This window comes from Lissotriton helveticus, chromosome 4_1 (assembly GCF_964261635.1).
Source record: "Lissotriton helveticus chromosome 4_1, aLisHel1.1, whole genome shotgun sequence".
Taxonomy (NCBI): domain Eukaryota; kingdom Metazoa; phylum Chordata; class Amphibia; order Caudata; family Salamandridae; genus Lissotriton; species Lissotriton helveticus.
Window position 1 is genome coordinate 77,562,093 of NC_136063.1, and position 19,326 is coordinate 77,581,418.

General features: G+C 43.4%; 1 pseudogene across 1 annotated transcript in view; it reads left to right on the top strand.

The window, feature by feature from the left end:
- The window catches only part of LOC144828356 (uncharacterized), a 79,968-nt pseudogene that overhangs the window by 1,125 nt on the left and 59,517 nt on the right, over positions 1-19,326 (top strand). The window lies entirely within an intron of this gene.

Consider the following 19,326-nt stretch of genomic DNA (forward strand, 5'->3'; position numbering starts at 1 on the left):
CCGTCTGTCCAAAAAACGGACGTTTCTTCCGGCAGATTTTATTAGTGCTTCTTCCGTGTTCCTTTGCTGATAAGAGTTGTCATTCTGCGCAGCACCAGTGACGTAAAATTGTAGTCCTTCCAGTGCTTAATTTGTGCCGGTGCGAGGGCACTTATTTCTTAGGTCCGGGTCTACATGCGAAATGGATTTGTGCATAAAATATTCTGCAGGGGCTGATGGATGAGGTTAGAGGGGTGGGGCCGGCTCCATAGCAGCTGGCCTCCAGCTTCATCTTCCACCTGGACTCCCACCTTCTCTCCTGGACTTCTTGGTCTGTCCTGGCCGACACTTTGCTGCTGTTTTCGAACAGTTTTCTCTGGACTCTAGCCCTCCTTCCATTCCGTCGCCCTTTAACCCCTTATCCCCGTGGATGAACCTCAAATGTTTTCTCCCTTTTCTGCTTTCCCTTCTCTCCTTACCCTTGCATCCCTCCCACCCTCCCTTTTTGCTGTGACTGCATCCACACTTTTGGAACTCGGCTCTGTGATTCATTGAAATAACTCTAATCACTGGTAAATGCAGTAGACTCTTAGAGTATATCCATTCATTTCCCCTCCCTATGCATATAGGGATAACTCCAATCACTAGTATATGCAGTAGACCTTTGTACTCTCTACCATTCCTATGTGACCCTTAGAGTATATCCAGTCATATCCCTCCCTATGTATATAGAGATAACTCTAATGACTAGTCGCCTATGTGTCTGTTAGAATATATCCATGTGTATCCCTTCCCTATGTATATAGAGATAACTCTAATGACTAGTCGCCTATGTGTCTGTTAGAATATATCCATGTGTATCCCTTCCCTATGTATATAGAGATAACTCTAATCACTAGTTTATGCAGGAGTCGGCTGTGCTTTCTACCATTCCTATGTGTCTCTTAGAGTATATCCATGTGTATCCCCTCCCTAAGTAGATAGAGATATCACTAGTATAGGCCTAGATTTTATCCATTTGTATCTCCTCCTTGTGTGACTTTATCTCTTGTACATTTGCAATTTTTTTCTGTTTGTAACTTTTTATAACGCATGTAATCCTAAGTCTTTCTATAACGCATGTAACCCTCAATCCGTATGTTTTCAACTGGTTCTTATGTAAGTCAACAATTTGCAAATTCTTTTTGTACCGTCAGTCCTTATGTTTGAAACTGGGTCCTATGTAAAGCGCTCTGACACCTTCGGGTAAAGTTCGCGCTATATAAAATCGCATAAATAAATAAAATAGGGGTGGTGAGTCCATGGCAGAGGCTGTTGGATGTGGTTAGAGGGGTGGACACAGCATCGGGGCCGGCTCTTCGCGTTGAGTGCCCTGACTGGGGGGTGGGGGAGGGGGGACGATTTCCCTTTCTGCTTTGCTCTTTATTTATTTATTTATTTATTTATTTATGCATTTTTATATAGCGCGGACTTTACCCGAAGGTGTCAGAGCGCTTCACAAAAGGAACAGAAATGGAACATAATGAGAAACATTACAAAAGCATACGTTACGTTACATAAAGTAATAGTGACATTTGTGATCAAACAATATACATGAGGTATTAAAAATTGTGAGCAACCAAAAATACATGAGGTAGTAAAGGTAATAATGACAATTGTGAGCAAACAGAATACATGAGGTAGTACAAATTGTGAGCAACCAAAAATACATGAGGTAGTAAAGGTAATAGTGACAATTGTGAGCAAACAGAATACATGAGGTAGTGAAAATTGTGAGCAGCCAAAAATACATGAGGTAGTAAAAAGTGCACAGGAGGAAAAAGTGACAAGTGTGCAGTTACAAGAGAAAACAAAGTATAATTTGAGGTATAATACTGCAAAAGGTGCTAGACACTCAGTCACACGAACAAGCGTTATGTAGGCAAGGTGGCACTTGTGCAAGTATCAAAGATAAAAACATGTGAGAGGTAGCAAACCGTGTGTTACAAGGGCAAAGTGGTGTGTGCATGTTACACAAGGGCACCAAACACAAGTACATGGAAAATACTCCAAAGAGGCAGACACTCCAACCCCAGGAATACCCTGGGAAGGCACTTCCATGGGCATGGAAAATATCAGTAGTGGGAAGTCTTCCTCCAAATAACAAGAGGACGTGAATTACTTTTGGAGGTGTCTCTGGAGGAGAAGAACTTTGAGGTCCCTTTTGAAAGCCTGGGAGGAGGCAGTGGTCCGGAGCTGAGGCGGTAGTGAGTTCCAGATTCTCACTGCATTGCCTGAAAAGGATTGGGCCATTGTTCTCTCCTTCTTGAAAGTGGGAGGTTCAAGTAGTAGATTCTCCGCATTGCGTGAGGGTCTAGAGCCTCCAGAGAGTTTCAGTTTATTCGCCAGGTAGCGAGGAGAGGAGGAGTGCAAGGCTTTGTGGGTGATACAAGCGGTATTGTAGATAGCTCTAGCCTCGAAGGGGAGCCAGCGAAGGGTGGATAACATCGGTGTGATGTGATCGCTTCTTTTGGCCCCATAAATGAAGCGAGCTAATGAATGGAAAACAGACTTAAGTGGGGACAGGTGGGATTTGGGGAGGCCAGTAAGAAGAGAATTGCAGTAGTCTAATCTGGAGAGGACCAGCGATTGCACCAGGGTTATAAGGTCCTGTTCCGGGAAGAAGCGTCTGATTCCCCAAAGAAGGTGCAGTTGGTAACAAGCAGATTTTGCAATAGAATTGATGTGGGGGGTTAGATTGAGTTTTTTGTCTAGAATAACTCCAAGGGATTTTGCGCTGTCGACAATGATGGGTTTAGTGTTCAGTAGATTCAGCTGATCCATCCATGATTGAACCGGGGGGGGGAGAGAGTGAGGAGGAGAAGAGGAGGAATTCAGTTTTGGAAGGATTCAGAATCAGTTGATGAGTTGACATCCAGTTTTGGATGGAGTCCAGAGTAGAGCTTAGGAAGGAGAGATCATGGGTGGAGGCAACCTTGAGGTAGAGTTGAGTGTCGTCTGCATAGAGATGGTAGTGAATCCCGGATTTGCTTAGGAGGTTTCCCAGTGGTTCTAAGTAGAGATTGAACAATGTGGGTGCAAGTATAGAGCCTTGCGGAACACCCTGACCTACCGCCACAGGAGAAGAAAGACTGTTTGCAATTTTGATCATTTGGGATCTGTCAGAGAGGAAGGATGCAAACCATTTAAGCACAGTGCCCTCCATGCCCATTCTCTGTTGAAGGATATTGAGGAGGGTGTTGTGATTGACAGTGTCAAAGGCTGCAGAAAGGTCCAGGAGAATTAGAAGACAGGACCCCCCCCGAATCGAGTATCCTCGGCGCATCATCAACCATTTGCAGTAGGGCTGTTTCAGTGCTGCAGTTTTGCATGAAGCCAGACTGACAATTGTCAAGAAGATCATTGTCCTTGATATGACGGAAGAGTTGTTTTGCTACACATCTTTCTGTGATCTTCGCAAGGAAGGGAATGTTAGTGATGGGGCGGAAGTTGTTGAGGTCCTTCGCATCAGCAGTGGGCTTTTCAAGCAGAGGGGTGACCTGCCCAGTTTTGAAGGGGACAGGAAGGGAGCCTTGCCAGACAGAGAGGTTGATCAGAGTGGCCCAATAGGAAAGGGAATGGGTATAGAAGTCCAAGGCAATAATAATAATAATAATAAAACCATTTATTGAGCGCCTGGTTACACTGACCAGTGTGTCCCCGCGCTAAAGAACCCCATCATTAGAACATCAGACCAGCCAAACCAGTAGAATCTCTAACCAAACACAGACCGCTAGTCTTTAGGGAAGAGATGCGTCTTAAGTTTCAAGCGGAATCTCCTCTCGGAGGGTTCCATCCGCAATTCAAGGGGTAGTTTATTGCAGTAGAAGGCTGCTAAATAACAAAAAGAACGGCCGCCCATTTTGGCTTTAAAAATGCGAGGAACTGAAAACAGCATGCTGCCCATTGACCTTAAGTGACGTTTTGGGCGGTGGATGCTGAGGAGCTTGTTCAGATAAGGAGGTCCTTTCCCTTGTGCAATTCGATGGGAAATGCACATGGCCTTGAAAAGTATACGCTCCTTTATAGGAAGCCAGTGCAGTTTAGATAGTGCATCTTTTCCTGAAGCTCTGCGTGGGAGGTTGAGAACTAGGCGGGCAGCCATATTCTGGACTCTTTGTAATTGTTTCAGACCTTTTTTGGCTCAGCCCTATAAGTAGGGCATTGCCATAGTCAAGATGTGGGGTGACTAAGGCATGGACAAGGGATTTCCTTGTATTCATCGGTACTAGGTCCAGGACCTTACGCAGGATTTTGAGAACTGCGTAACATTTGCCAGTAACCTTTTCGATATGCTTCGTATACGAGAGTTTGGTATCTAGTATCATTCCCAAATTCTTGGCTGAATCCGTTGGGACAGGGGTCTGACCAAGTTCTGCTGGCCACCAGTCTGATGACCACGCTGAAGGAGCCTTACCAATGAGCAACACCTCAGTTTTGTCTCCATTCAGACGCAGACAGTTGTTGTTCATTCAACTCGCTACAGCTGAGAGACAAGCTGAACAGTTGATAGCTGTCTCTTCTCCATCTTGACTGAGTGTGATCATTAGTTGCGTATCATCGGCGTAAGTTATAATATTAACACCGAAGGACTCAACTATACGTGCAAGGGGTTCCATATACAGGTTGAACAAGGTAGGGCTCAGGCTTGAGCCCTGTGGAACCCCGTGCTTCAGCTGTCTGGGAGTGGACTTGAATGGAGGACAATGAATTTGGAAACTTCTATTTTCCAGAAATGACTTTAGCCACTCATATGCATCTCCTTCAACTCCAGTCTCTGATAGACGTGACAGCAGCGTGGAGTGTGACACAGTATCAAAAGCAGCGCTTAAGTCAAGTAACACAAGCGCTGCTGTCTGGCCTTTATCAGCTATTTGCCTCATCAGTTCTGTTGAGTAAAGGACTGCCGATTCGGTAGAGTATTGAGCTCTGAAGCCAGATTGAGTAGGGTGAAGGAATCGCCCTTGCTCCAGATGTTCCATGAGCTGTATATTTACAATTTTTTCTGCCACTTTCATACAGAAGGGTAACAGAGAGATTGGGCGGAGATTCTGAAGTTGAGACACGTGCAAGTTAGCTTTCTTTTTTTAATGGAATAACCTGAGCTCTTTTCCAAGGTTCAGGTACCTGCTTTTCAAGGAAAGAGAGGGAGATGAGATGACTTATGTGATTTAATATAACATCTGTGATGTCAGTGAAGCATTTAGGTGGAACAGCATCGTTAGGTGAGCCCGATTTCACACTTTTAATAATGCAAAGCATTGACTGACGGTCTGGCATCACAAAACTGTTTAAGGGCATAGTTCTGTCCGGGCAGCTATCTGTCATCTTCACCTGCGTAGGAATCGCAGGTATTTTAGTAAATGAAGCGTGTATTGTGTCCACTTTGTTTATAAAGTGATCTGCTATGGAGTTGCATAGTTCATTGGACAGCGTATCCTGAGCCAATAATCTGTTGGGGACCGTTATTTCTTTATATATGGCAAAGAGTTCTTTGGCAGGATTGTTTGCATTCGAAATTCTGTCATTAAAACATTTACTCTTTGCTGCTCTGATCATTTTAGAATATTTGCTTAGTTCAGTTTTGTAAAGTTGTTTACTCCCTGTATTATAATCTCTTCTCCATAAGCGTTCCAATCTTTTGCATGTGGCTTTAGCCCTTTTTAATTTGTCAGTGAACCAAGGAGCCGTTTTATTACTTCTTACTGGGATTTTAGTAGTCCACGGTGCGATTTTATCCAATGCCTTTTCCATCCATTCTTCATAAGCCGCCCAACTTTTGGACAGGTTGTTGCTCAGGGGAGGAGGATTTTCCAATAAGGCCTGCCTGTAAGCTTCTTGCGTAAATCTCTTCCAATTCCTACGCCTATGGGACGAGGATTTATGGAGTTTCGTAGTGTTAGGGAGGTGAGCGATTTCGAAGACAATAAGTTTATGGTCTTATAAAGGAATTGTGAAGGGAGGGGCAGTCAGAATGGAATTCCAGTTAGCAAAGAGCGGGTCAAGTAGATGGCCTGATTGATGTGTGGGCGTAGTAAATTGCAATTCTAACATCAGGGATTTGAGTATCCCTAAAAGAATTTGTGCTTCTATGCACTCTGTATTGTCAAAATGGATATTTAAGTCCCCCATCAGGAGAAAGTGGTTATATCTAACTGCTGGTTGAATAATTGCGTCCAATAAACTGTCGCAAAAAGTTGCAGCAGGACCAGGTGGTCTATAGAGCAAGTAGCCATTTATGGTGAGTTTCGGGGAAATCATGATAGAAAAGACACCAGCCTCACATTTTGTAATATTTACAGGTTCGAGGGTACATGTGAGTTCCTCTCTATAAATGATCGCAATCCCACCTCCTCTTTGTTTCTCACGATCTAATCTAAGTAAGCAATATCCCATCGGGATAGCATCAAGTGTTTCAGGCGAGGAGGTTTCATCTAACCATGTTTCCGTTAAAAAGAATACCTCAGGCTGATGGTCCATGATCAAATCATGAATTTGAATAGTATGTTTACGCAGTGAGCGACAGTTGGCACTGGGGATAGGGTCAAGAGAATGGTTGGAAGGCTTTGTTTCACGTATGCACTTGAGAAGGGCATCTTCAGATATGGGGTCAAAGCTCTGCCAGATGGTTAAGGATTTGCGCTCCTCTGGAGGTGTAGGATGAACGACCTGATCCACAAGTGATTTAACTTTTTCATAGAAGAAAATAGCGAAATCCGCTGCTCTCTTAGTAGGATCCTCCACCTCGGAAGAAGGGGGAGAGCAGCTCGGAGACTTGACGAGCTCGAATAGTTTTTTAGGTCTATTTTTGGCGGAGTCAAGGAGGGTTTTGAAGTGCGCCGCTTTCTCAAGGAAGATATGCTTGTGGTACCTTGATCTTGCTGTGCGAAGCATGGCTAAATTGTCTGTGGAGGGCACTTGCCTCCATTGCTTCTCCAGGAATCTTAGCTGCTTCCTTTCCTCATAAAGGGATTTGTTGAACCAAGGTGCTGAGGGAGTGGGCCTTATCCTTTTGCTTTTGAGTGGAGCGACGTTATTAATTTCAGCTGCAAGAACTGTGAGGCATTGGGAGGTGAGATCGTCAACAGCTATGTTTGGGTCTAGCCTTGGAAGTGATAGCAAGGCTGATTCACAGAGGGGACCGACATCAATATTTTTGGCATCACGGAAACAGGAGATGGCCCTCTTGGGTTGGCCAAGAGTTATAGAGTGTGATCAGCGGGACTGCTGGTTTCTCACAGTAGGTATTAGTCGGCGAGCCCCGCCCCCTCCCTGGTGCTTTCCACCCTGTGTGACGTGGCAGGCGTCCATTCGTCCTCCGCATGACCTTACGTACACCTTGGAGCAGCAGATGTGAGACAACCGCTGGCCTCGGCGGGGGAGGGGCTGCTAAAGGTTGACTGGTTTACTGTGCAGTCATTGGCTGCTGTTCCTGGTATTGCTGATTCTCGGGCAGGGGTTGTGGCGGTGAATAAATGCTGCATCCATTCCTCCTGCTGGGCCCACACTGGGGCGATGCGTGTTCATTCATGGCTTTCGAATTGTGTTTTATTGATGAAAACTCAAACTATGTTTAACAGAAAGTGTATTTACACACTGTGGTCAGTTTGCAAGCAATTCAATTTAGATATTAAATTACGAAGAGTGTAAGGAGAGAGCAAGATTGGAACCTGTTTTTAGTTTTCTAAAAGATTCTGCAATTGTACAAAGCTTTTAAAACCCTAGCGCCCCTGAAAAAATACAACATGCTTGTAGATTGTTAGGTGCACAAGAATCATTTAAATGTATAATTGTGTACTAATTCGACTACATACATTGAAGCATTGTAAGGTGTGGTACTCTCCTAGAATTTCCGGCAGTGTTTATAATTTCTTGTTTTTCCCTTGATGCACAATGCTCTAAAAAGAGAATTACAGCCCCGGGAGCTGCTTAGAAGCATAATGACACCGAGATAAAATGATACACGTGCTCACATCTAAGTATAATAGATCAGTGTCAGACCCTGTAGTTGAAAACATTGAGCCTTTCAGAAACACATGTAGAGAATTGTTTATATAGTGATTAACCCCTTCGCTGCTAGGCCTCCCCTCCCCGTGCTAAACCTTTTTTTTGCCTATTTGGGGTAGTTCGCGCTGAGGCCCCTGTAACTTTCTGACCACATAAGGTATCCTCGCCAAATTTGCATCCTTTTTTTCAATGGAATTCTAAAGGTACCCAGGGTTTGTGAATTTCCCTGGAGGTGACCCAGAAATTAGCCAAAATACAGCTAAATGTTGATTTTTTGGGGGGAAAATGCGAAAAAAGGGCAACAGTTGAAAGCGTCTGTTGTTTTCCCTACAAATGGTATCAAAAGAGGAAAATTAAATTGCGGGCACTAAAAGGCAAAATTTGAAAGTCTCTAAGGCTACTAATTCAGTGGCACTAGACGCATTGGGCCCCGAAATAGAGTGTTCTACTTTGAATCCTAAAGATGTAGGGGCAGATGTATCAAAGCAATTATTAGTCGCAAACGCGATTCGCAAAAAAGCAGCGTTTGCAACAAAAAATTTGCTAAATGGTATGTATGTAGGAAATTGTATAGCAACAATAAGAAATCGCAATATTTCCCATTCCTTAATTTTGCGTAAGCATTTAAGGAATCGCAAATTGCTATTTTTTTGCGATTTCTTCTTAAGAAATCGTAAATTACCACCAACTTCAAGTTGTTGGTAAATTGTGATTTCTTTCACAAATGCACTTTTTAGGTCTCGCCTATTTATCACTTAAGTGATAAATGGACGAGAGTATTGAGGACCAAATGAGCTTTCAAAACAAAAGCGGATTTGCCAAAGTGCATGTGCTCCGTGCGCGTTCACAAGCCAGCTACGTCACAAACCACCATTTGTGTCTGTCAGTGCCTCACACACTTCAAAGGCTCCGCTCCCCGCCCTCCGCCTGCACATCGCACTCTCCTAATTTCCCTCCCACCTCCCACGGCCTCTCTTCCCATTCACGCGCTGGCACGTCAATGGCTGTCCCCCCCCCTGCACATCGCCCTCTCCTACTTCCCTCCCCCTCCCGCTCTTAACATTCATGCGCTCGCACATCAAAGGCTGACCTGTTTCTTGTTATGATCGTTGTTTGCCCACACATGCAACCTGATGCCTGGTCTGGTTTGTGCCATCATACTATCGCACCAAGCGCCATTACATTTATTTTGTTTCAGTTCACAAAATAGCAAAGAAGCAAAAACATACCCTAAGATATAGTGGACATGGGCTTATGTGCCGAGTAAGGCTTGGTTCATCCGGGTCAAGCTAGACAGTCACCAGTTAAAGAGCATTAGTATTGCTCAGGGATGCCAAGTGTTTGGCCTCTGACTTTAAAAAAAAATAATTTAAAAGTGCTTCGTGGAATGCTTGAATTTGTGGAGCCACAATGTAAGTCCATTATTTTGGCCCCCATTTCACTCTGGATAAGACCACTAGCGTACTTCTCAGATCTTTGTGTTTGTGTTTTACACTCTCATTTCTGTCTCTCCTTCCCGGACGGGCCATCTGTGTTTCTTTGATTGATTTAAAGAAACTGACTTTCGCGGGTGCGTCACTTTCAGGGCTGTGCGGCCAATGCTTTTTCTTGCTACTCCCTGGGTCCCGACCCCAACACTCCTGGACACACGCCTCTCTATGCCGAGCACTCAGAACAATCAAAGGGTTACCACATCTCCATGCGGTGCTTTCGGTTAGTTCTTCTTCATTTCCGTTCCCACCATTGTTTGTGGCTGGACATTTTTGTGCGTGTAACCGAAGGTCGCTCTTTTTTAGCAGCTGTGCACTCCCGGGTGATGTCACGATCCAGCACTTTTCTCCATGTACCCTTCATTCAGTGCCCGCGCTGACGCTGGCCACAGGCCGCTTCCGCCCCCCCCCCCCCAAGACCACCCACCGGGAGGGACTCATTCACACTGACGACATTGCAGCTACACCTCAGCATATGGGGAAACGTGCTTTGTTTTAAAAAAAAAAAAAAAACAGAATACACAAAAACATTGAGGTGGAAAAATTAATCTAATGACAGCGCATCTCTTACTTGCAGCAGCGTAATTAATTTCCTTGGAAGCTTGTATTTTTCTTTGACGTACTTTAATTATGATTTACAAACAAAGAAGAATACGGAAGTAAAGGAACACTCGAATATACGTTTATTGAAAGTAGTATTTTATCTTACACTCTAGGTTTTTATTTTGTGCACTTCTAACTTGCATGGTCTATAGAGTTGCCAAGACTTCCAGAGGGCTGTCACAAGTAAAGGTTAGGTAAGACGAGTGCAGACAGGGTGTTTGTCCTGGGCACTCCTCTTTTTATAAACCCGTCCTGAGGTGCTAGGAAGGTTATTAATCTGTTCTCTGTGCCCCTGCGACTAGCACCAGTCCGCGTTGAGGGAGGAGACATACTTATCAGTGCCACGGTGATATAGTGGACATGGGCTGAAACCCTCCTTATGTGCCGAGTAAGCCTTGGCTCGTTCGGGTCAAGTTAGACAGTCACCAGTTAAAGAGCGTTAGTATCGCTCAGGGATGCCAAGTGTTTGGCCTCTGACTTAAAAAAAAATAATTTAAAAGTGCTTCGTGGAATGCTTGAATTTGTGGAGCCACAATCTAAGTCCATTATTTTGGCCCCCATTTCACTCTGGATAGTGGCGAGCCATATGCAAATCAGAGATGGCCATGCTCCAATAGGAAAGCCCCATCCTGAACTACATGTCAAGGTCGCCTCCACCCAGAAAATCAAACAGCCTGTGAGTAGGTTCAGCCTTTTTGGGCCTCATCAGAGAGTGGGCATGGGAGTAATGTCTGGGCGAATCCATCTCTTCACACTTTAAAAAACAAGCATTTACAATGCAATAGGGCTCACATTTGCGAGGCCACTACCACATCCACCACCACCACGACCACATCCACCATGACTACGTCCACCACCACCACCACGTCCACCACCACCACCACGTCCACCACCACCACACCCACCTCCACCACCACACCCACCTCCACCACCACCACACCAACCTCCACCACCAACACCACCACGTCCACCACCACTATGTCCACCACATTCAATACCACGTCCACCACCATCATGTCCACCACCACGGCCACCATGAGGCCACTACCATGCCCACCACCACCACGTCTACCTCCACCACCACCACATCCACTACCACCATCATGCCCACCACCACCACTTTCACCACTACATCCACCACCACCAAGTCCACCACCACCATGTCCACCACCTCGGCCACCACCACGTCCACTACGAGGCCACTACCATGTCCACCACCACGACGTCTACCTCCACCACCACCACATCCACTACCACCACCACTCCCACCACCAAGTCCACCACCACTTCCATCACTACATCCACCACCACCAAGTCCACCACCACCACCACCTCCACCACCACCACGTCCACCACCACACTCCACACAAAACTACTTAGTGCCACATAATTATATGCTACATAATTACACTGCACTCAATGCAACATACACTCCAAACAATACCACTCAGTGCCACATACTTACACACTACACAATTACTCTACACTCTACTGAATACAACATACACTCCTCATCATACCACTTAGTGCCACATGATTATATGCTACATAACTACACTGCACTCAATGCAACATACACTTCAAACAATACCACTCAGTGCCACATACTTACATGCTACACAATTACTCTACTGAATACAACATACACTCCTCATCATGCCACTCAGTGCCACATAATTACACGCAACACAAATTCACTCTACTCAATGCAACATCAACTCCAAATACCATTCAGTGCCACATAGTTACATGCCACATAATTACACTGCACTCAATGCAACATTGACTCCAAATACCATTCAGTGCCACATATTTATATGCTACATAATTACACCGCGCTCAACGTAATATACACTCCAAATACCACTCAGTGCCACATAATTACACACCACATAATTACACTCTACTGAATACAACACACACTCCACACAATACCACTCAGTGCCACATAATTATATGCTACATAATTCCAATGCAACATACACTCCAAACAATACCACTCAGTGCCTCATAATTACACTTTTGCAAAAACAACAAGGGTCCTCAGGAAATAGTAATAAACAGAGTGAATAATTTTACAGACCACAATCGGTACTATAACCAAATTTCCAGACCCAGCCGGGTGAGGAATTGTTTAATTTGAAGATAAAAAGGAAGTTTGATTGACCTGAAGGTGGTCAATTATGAACAATTCAGATGGGGCACAGTCCTGTACCTATCCATCAAAGAAAAGAATGTAGCAGAGGTGCTACAAAAGTAAAAGAAAGGGTTTACAGGCAAGAGGTTTGGAGCCAAAATGTCGCTTGTAAATTAATGAACAATGCAAAAACAAGTTTCGACATGCAGTAATTACAGAATGGCATACAATTGAATTTTCTGTAATACTGTTTAAACCGTCAACGTTTCGATCCCCAGGCTCCTAGTGAACCGGGATCATCATCAGGACTGTTTAAAACATTTGCCTGTTTCTAGGAATGCCTGTGAAAAATAAAGGAGGAGAAAAAGAATGGGAAACATAAGGCATCCTCCTAAAAAATAACAGATATTTACAAAACATTTACAAACAGTTACGTGCCGAGGACTACTTACTCAATGCAAGTTTGTGCAGTTGACCTGAGGAGTACTCGTAGTGGTGGAGCCGTCAGGTGATTTGAGAAGGATTCAGTGGTGAGCGTGAAAAATTGTGAACTACTGGGTGAAAAACTCCTGCTGTTGTCGGAGTTCAATTGTGACTGGGTGCCTATCATGCACATGAGGTATTTTGTAATACCGAGCAGTGCCTTCAGTGATTTAAAACATATCACGAGCGCGCAGTGAGCGTGTAGGACCATGACCTATAAGTGCGGCCGAGTGGCCAGTGAATATGTGCCATGCATAGGCGGGGTGTCAGATCTGAGTTCACGTATTTCGAGTGGCCATTAAAGTCAGTACTGACCTGCCGGATAATTAATAATGTCCTGGTCAGGCACTAGAGTGGTCAGATTACCGAAGAATAGTCGGTACCTGGATTGGGAAAAATTAAATAATAAATATATAATAAACCATTATTTGGGGAAGGTGCCTTTTGTGCAGCTCCACCGCGTGGATTGATGAAAATTAGCAGTTTACCTGATTGGGAGGCTGGGAAATGAGCCTCAGAGCAGAGCGAGCTTCTTAAATATCAATGGAGGCATTTACTTGCGTCCTAATTTAGGGCGAGTATTCATAATTACACGCCACACAATTACACTCTACTGAATACAACATACACTCCTCATAATACCACTCAGTGCCTCATAATTATATGCTACCTATTTAAACTGCGCTCAACGCAACATACACTCCAAATACCACTCAGTGCCACATAATTATATGCTACATCTTTACACTGTGCTCAACGCAACATACACTCCAAATACCACTCAGTGCCACATAATTACATGCCACATAATTACTCTATCTATCTATCTCCCTCACTCTATCTATCCTATCTATCTATCGCCCTCACTCTATCGCTCTCACTCTATCTATCGCCCCTCACTCTATCGCCCCTCACTCTATCAATCTATCTAACGCCATTACTCTATCTATCGCCCCTCACTCTATCAATCTATCTATCGCCATCACTCTATCCATTGCCCTCACTCTATCTATTTATCGGCCTCACTCTATCTATCGCCCTCACTCTATCTATTGAGGAAAAGTCTAAAATGACTCACTCCCCATCAGGGATCTATCCAGCAGTTTGGCTGTCAATTCCTTTGCTGCTTTATTATGCAATCTGTAAAATCAAAAGACATCTTTATTATAATTAATTATGAGGCTTCGTCGTCCAACCGTAGTTTTACAACTGAAAGAGGGAGCCTGCCTGAGCTTTCTCAGGCAGGCTTTTTATACAAAAAGTTTGGCCCTAGGCTCACATTCTTGCTTTGAAACACATCATTGTAGGTCACTCCCATGTTACTAACAAAGCATGTTATAATTACAAATACCAGTTTGCTTGCCCAAACTGTCCAACCCATCTTCCATCATGAACATATGTCAAACTTCACATATTTTCCTGTGCAGGCCGGAGTAAATCACAATAGAACTGGTTTCCTCCCCATCATATAAACGGTCACCTCCCCATTGTAAAAGCCCAGAAGAAGAGAAACGGAGCCAGGTGTGGAAGATAGAAATGTAGGATAAGGGATGCTTGTGGGTCATAAACAGACATGGCTACTGTATTCGGCCTTCTAATCTTGCTCAGGCCAATGTATACAACAAGTTGCTCAGATCTTTAATATAGATTGACTAGAGGGCATGGACTGGTTTGGTGAGGCCAACATCACGTAGGCAGATTCAGCCTGTTCAGGTCAAATGGGAGTCAGGAAGAACTCAAGCTAAGGGGTACGTGTCCTTTAATACTTGCTCTACCAGAATCATTGGCTCATGTATATGCCTATGTAAAGGGCAACACCTAAGATGGCTGCTGTTCACAACATAGAACCTGTGGGCTCACAATGAATTTGTCAATAACTTCTGCATTCATCATTGTATCGTGATGAAAATACACACACATATAAAACTTGCCATTTTCGTTTCTCTGATATCAAAATCATAGCAGAATAATGATATTTTAAACACAGGTTCAGATTTCAAAGAACCTCAGACGCCCCTTTTGCCCTTACATAGGCAATAACCTATACTCACGCTAGTCTGGGTCCAGATCTATATTTTATAAAAATCCTCAAGATGTTACTGAAGCATAATCCTATTACCTAGCGTCTCTCTCTCGGGACAGGTCTCCCTACACACACGGTAGAACAAAGGCCATATATGGCAGGACAAAAATAGGGAGTGCCTCTATCTGTAGTATGTGGTACAAGACCACATACCCAACAATAAGTGATGTCCAACTACTAACTGGTGTTGATGAAAACGATACAAAAGGAATTATCAGTAAACTCTGATCTCCTAACTATCCGTGTTCGGGTAACATCTGGAAAGATGCAAAGAAGTAGAAGAAAGACATAGGTGTGGGAGGTGGGTGCAGATGTGAATTGGGCAGGAAAAAAAAACAATCCTACCCATAAAAGACAACGCCATGTTTAAAACACACTAGAAAACACGTCATTAGGAACATATAAACAAAGCAGTGACCGCTATTACAAATGAATCATAATTTTCCACAACCCTAAGCAAACGTAAATCCTAAAATTATCTAGTACATTTTAGGTATTCTGATGCATTTCTGTAATTCATCATATGTTCAAGTGAAACAGTGGTGACTCTCATTAATGCTCTGAGGTGAAAAGGGAATACTCTTTCACAGAAAATGGACGTTATTCTGCTTCTACTAAAGAGAATAGTACTTTAAAACAATGCTAGCAAAGCTGCAAAAATTAGTTTCCAAACTCCAATTCTAGACAAGCTCACAGAAAATACCCAGAGTCCGTCAAAGCCTCTACTGGCAGGCTTCTATTGTCCATCAAATCCGCTTCCAGTGTCTTCTTCGCGTTGGGCCTCTCCATTCAGGCTCTTCATGACTCAGTATCCGTTGGAGTGCCCTCTTGGCAAACACTCATAGCTCAATTACAAAGTTTCAATGTCTCAAGGCAGTGCACCAGTGTCTCTTCTTCGTGGCAGATACTACAGATGATGCGCCCTTCATTGATCAAGGGCACAAAGCATTTCATGCAGATCCAAGCACTACTGAGAAACAACCCAGCAAGATCAGCAGCACTTTCAGACTCCAACACTCATTATTTAGTGTCAGAGGACGCTCAAGCTGCTCTCTCACGGGCACCAGAATGTAGTGCCTTTTTCCAAACTCATATTCTCAGGTGCACTGCCTTTCCGCTGGAGCAAAGAAAAAGAGGTGTGTGTGGGGAAAGGCCAAAAACTCAGGCCAAGGGTGGTCAGGGGACCGCGCGCTGTCAGAGGTTCAAGCACATGACAGTTTGAACAAGTTGAACAAAGTAGATGACAGTTCTGCCATCAGAAGCAGGGATCCTCCGCATCTTTGCACTGAACTTCTGAGGCAAAACAGAAAATCAGCTCCTTTTTTTTTCTCTTTTTACAACGCTTCCTGATGAAACAAATGGCTTGCTTAGGAGGTACCACTGGAGGCACGCTGATGATCGCTGTCCATGCTGATGACCGCTGCCCACGCTGCTGATTGCTGTTCACGCTGCTGATTGCTGTTCACGCTGCTGATTGCTGTCAGGAATTGCAAGGCCAAGAAGTCTGTAGTCGTCTGCCATGTTTACTGATGGGGACCAGGCTTTTTCTTGATCACCGGTCTGCAGGGTAACATTCTTCCTTTTTGACTCTGGAAGATCCCGCAGAACCTAGTGATATAGGAAGTGTAACACAATTGTTAGTTTCCTTCAAGTCAGATATAAAAACAGTTCATGGGTTGGCTTTTTTGACAAGAGGACTGCAAGCAAGTGGCCTGTAATCTGCAAAGGAGTGGCAACACACCATGGGAACCTAAATGGATGCCCTCACACAGTGGCGTTACCTAATGGGATACATTATTCAATGGGGTAAATACATATTCTCCTTAATGATGAAGGCTAGGTTTTCCTAACCATCATCTAGAACATCTCAAACAGAGAAATGGCATAATGCACATTATCAAGGACATGAAGAAAAGTCCCGTTTTAAAACAATGTGCATCAAGTGCGCTATGTAATACGAAGGCTACTGATCAACTGTGCAGTCAAAAGGACAAGAACTAGAGGTTCCTGGTATCTGCATGATTAGAACACATCTAATTAAAAAAATTTGAGGCAGCAGAAACAAAACTGGGGATATCTCCTATTGAGATGGAAAACTTGTATTGGGTCAATCAACCAGGCTATCACTATCCTGACAGTCAGACTGAAAAGGCATTTGAAGTAGGCCTAAAGAAAATTCTTGAGAACCAGTCTGGTCACACAAAAGGGAATAGTATGTAGCATAAGGGGGGTTCCTAATACATCACTGCAGTCTAGAAGTGTAAACATGAACAATACACCCATAATAATAAATGGGCTGACTGGTGAAAGGAAGATGGAGAAGGGAAAATGGACGTAGAACACAACTAAAATCTTCAATAACTAAACATGATGCAACATTGGTCAGGTAAGAAGCAAAAAGAAAAATCTATAGGAAGGACAAGAGTTTGCTTGGGTGGCCTAAGGCGTGTGACGCAGCACCAAGAGCACGGGGATACATGAAAGACCAATGTTACAGAAATTTAACTCTACCGCTGACAATCTATACCCTACACGGTAATTCCAACTAATGTTCAGTTGTCTCTTCAGGGAAAGAAAAAAAATGAATCCATAGGCTAATCAAAAAATGCGATCAAAAAATGCGATATCGAAATTAGGCCACCTTTAGTCACGGATCTATAATTCCATCCTTAGGCCCAATCAAGGATACATAAATGCAGAGCTGCCTGTCCTTAAGGGAAAAGAGCAGTAAGTGACTAACAACGGGTGGCACACTTTGATCCAGTATATCATTTTAGTTTTCTTAAATATCATTACAGCCAAATTTAGGCATGCACTAGAAAAACTGCTGCCTTACTCGCTCACAGTATGAGGTCCATATCTGTGAAATTTATCTTAATACAATATTCATCCAATTTATTGTGAAATAACACATATCGTCATATGTGTTCCTTCACAGCACAGGGGATAAAAAAAAAATACGCATATCAAGCCATCTCAAGCCATAAGATATATTTGCTGTATATCAAGCACAAGGAAAAAAACAGCCCAGACAAACAAACAGCATATATGAATAAGCGGTCATGCATAATACCATACTATACTATAAACCTGCAGCCCAATCTCAATTGTCAAGTCTAACCCTCCTTTTGACAGCAGAGCATCAGGTAATTGATACTCTGCAGTCAAATATAATGTCGCTGTGTCAAATAACACGTTTCAGTGGGCCAAATGTACAAATGAAAACATAAACACACACATGTTTCTCTTACAAAAAATTGTCTCTTCAACCAGCCAACTCACGTGTCTTGTGAATTAATCCATGAATCATCTGTAGGAAGAAGCAGAAAAAGATACACGACACACACATTTTTCATAACACAACATCAATTATAACCCTTTTTATCAGACTACAGAACATGACACGATGTGACATACAAAAAAAACTTCTCATTATTTACCTGTAACTTTTTGTCCATGTACCTTGCAAAAACGCCCATTCTCACTCAGGCCCAAGGCCTTTAAGTTGCAGAATTTTGGGGAAGGGCTTCTACTTATCGCCTATCTAAAACTTAATGTAACACTTCGTTTTTCTTTTTGTCAAATAAACTTAACTAAGAAAAATTAGTTCCTAGCATGGAGACACACATGTTCCCTCATTTTACACAGTGCTTAATTTGTAAGACATGAAGTGCAGGTGCTACAATTTTGCATGAGGAATACCTTTCCTATTTGTTTATTATCTCAGATGTGCGCTTTTAACGCAGATGTAATGTGAATGCGGTAAATGAGAACAAGCCAGCCTGCAATGAATGAAGGTTACAGATTTAAATCATATACAATCAACTACATCTCATATAAAGCGCTTGTGTGCAGCATTTTGAAAGCAACTGGGAGCTATGCAAACCACGTGTGGGCTCTAGAATCCTTCAGGGTACTGACAAATGAGGCTGCAGTTTTTCAAATTAAATAGTGTTCCTTTTATTATTATTATTAGCGGGATGCAATGCTGTGTCAGCCCCGCCGTATTTCTGATTTGAGATAAATGTGTTGATGACATAATTTACCGAACAACAAGCGTTTTGTGGGAACATGCTGGAGCTATTATTTATTCTTTGGCTAAAATGCAATCATCATTTGCTGTACATGTGCCCTGCATCCTCTGCTCATTTTAGTTCAAAAACAAAAACCCCATCCCAGCTAATGTCCGATTTGTAACGCTTTAAGAAGACACTTTTAAATTATGAACATGAGCAGGAATTAAATTTATCGGAGCAAGTCAGGCTATTCAAGTGACCTCAGGTCAGGACCGTGGCAGTGGCAGGGATTCAAATACAAAGAGGCAGCTGAAGTTAGCATCAGATGCATGTTTAACCATGTCATGCTGCATTCCACAGGTGAGGCCCTAATTAAAAAGGTCACAAATGTCAACAAGACAGCCTTGCAAGATAACATCTCGGCCGCTACTGCTGGAACACGTTATACAGGTTCTGCCAGTCCCCTGCTCGTGGTAACTGAAGCTGACA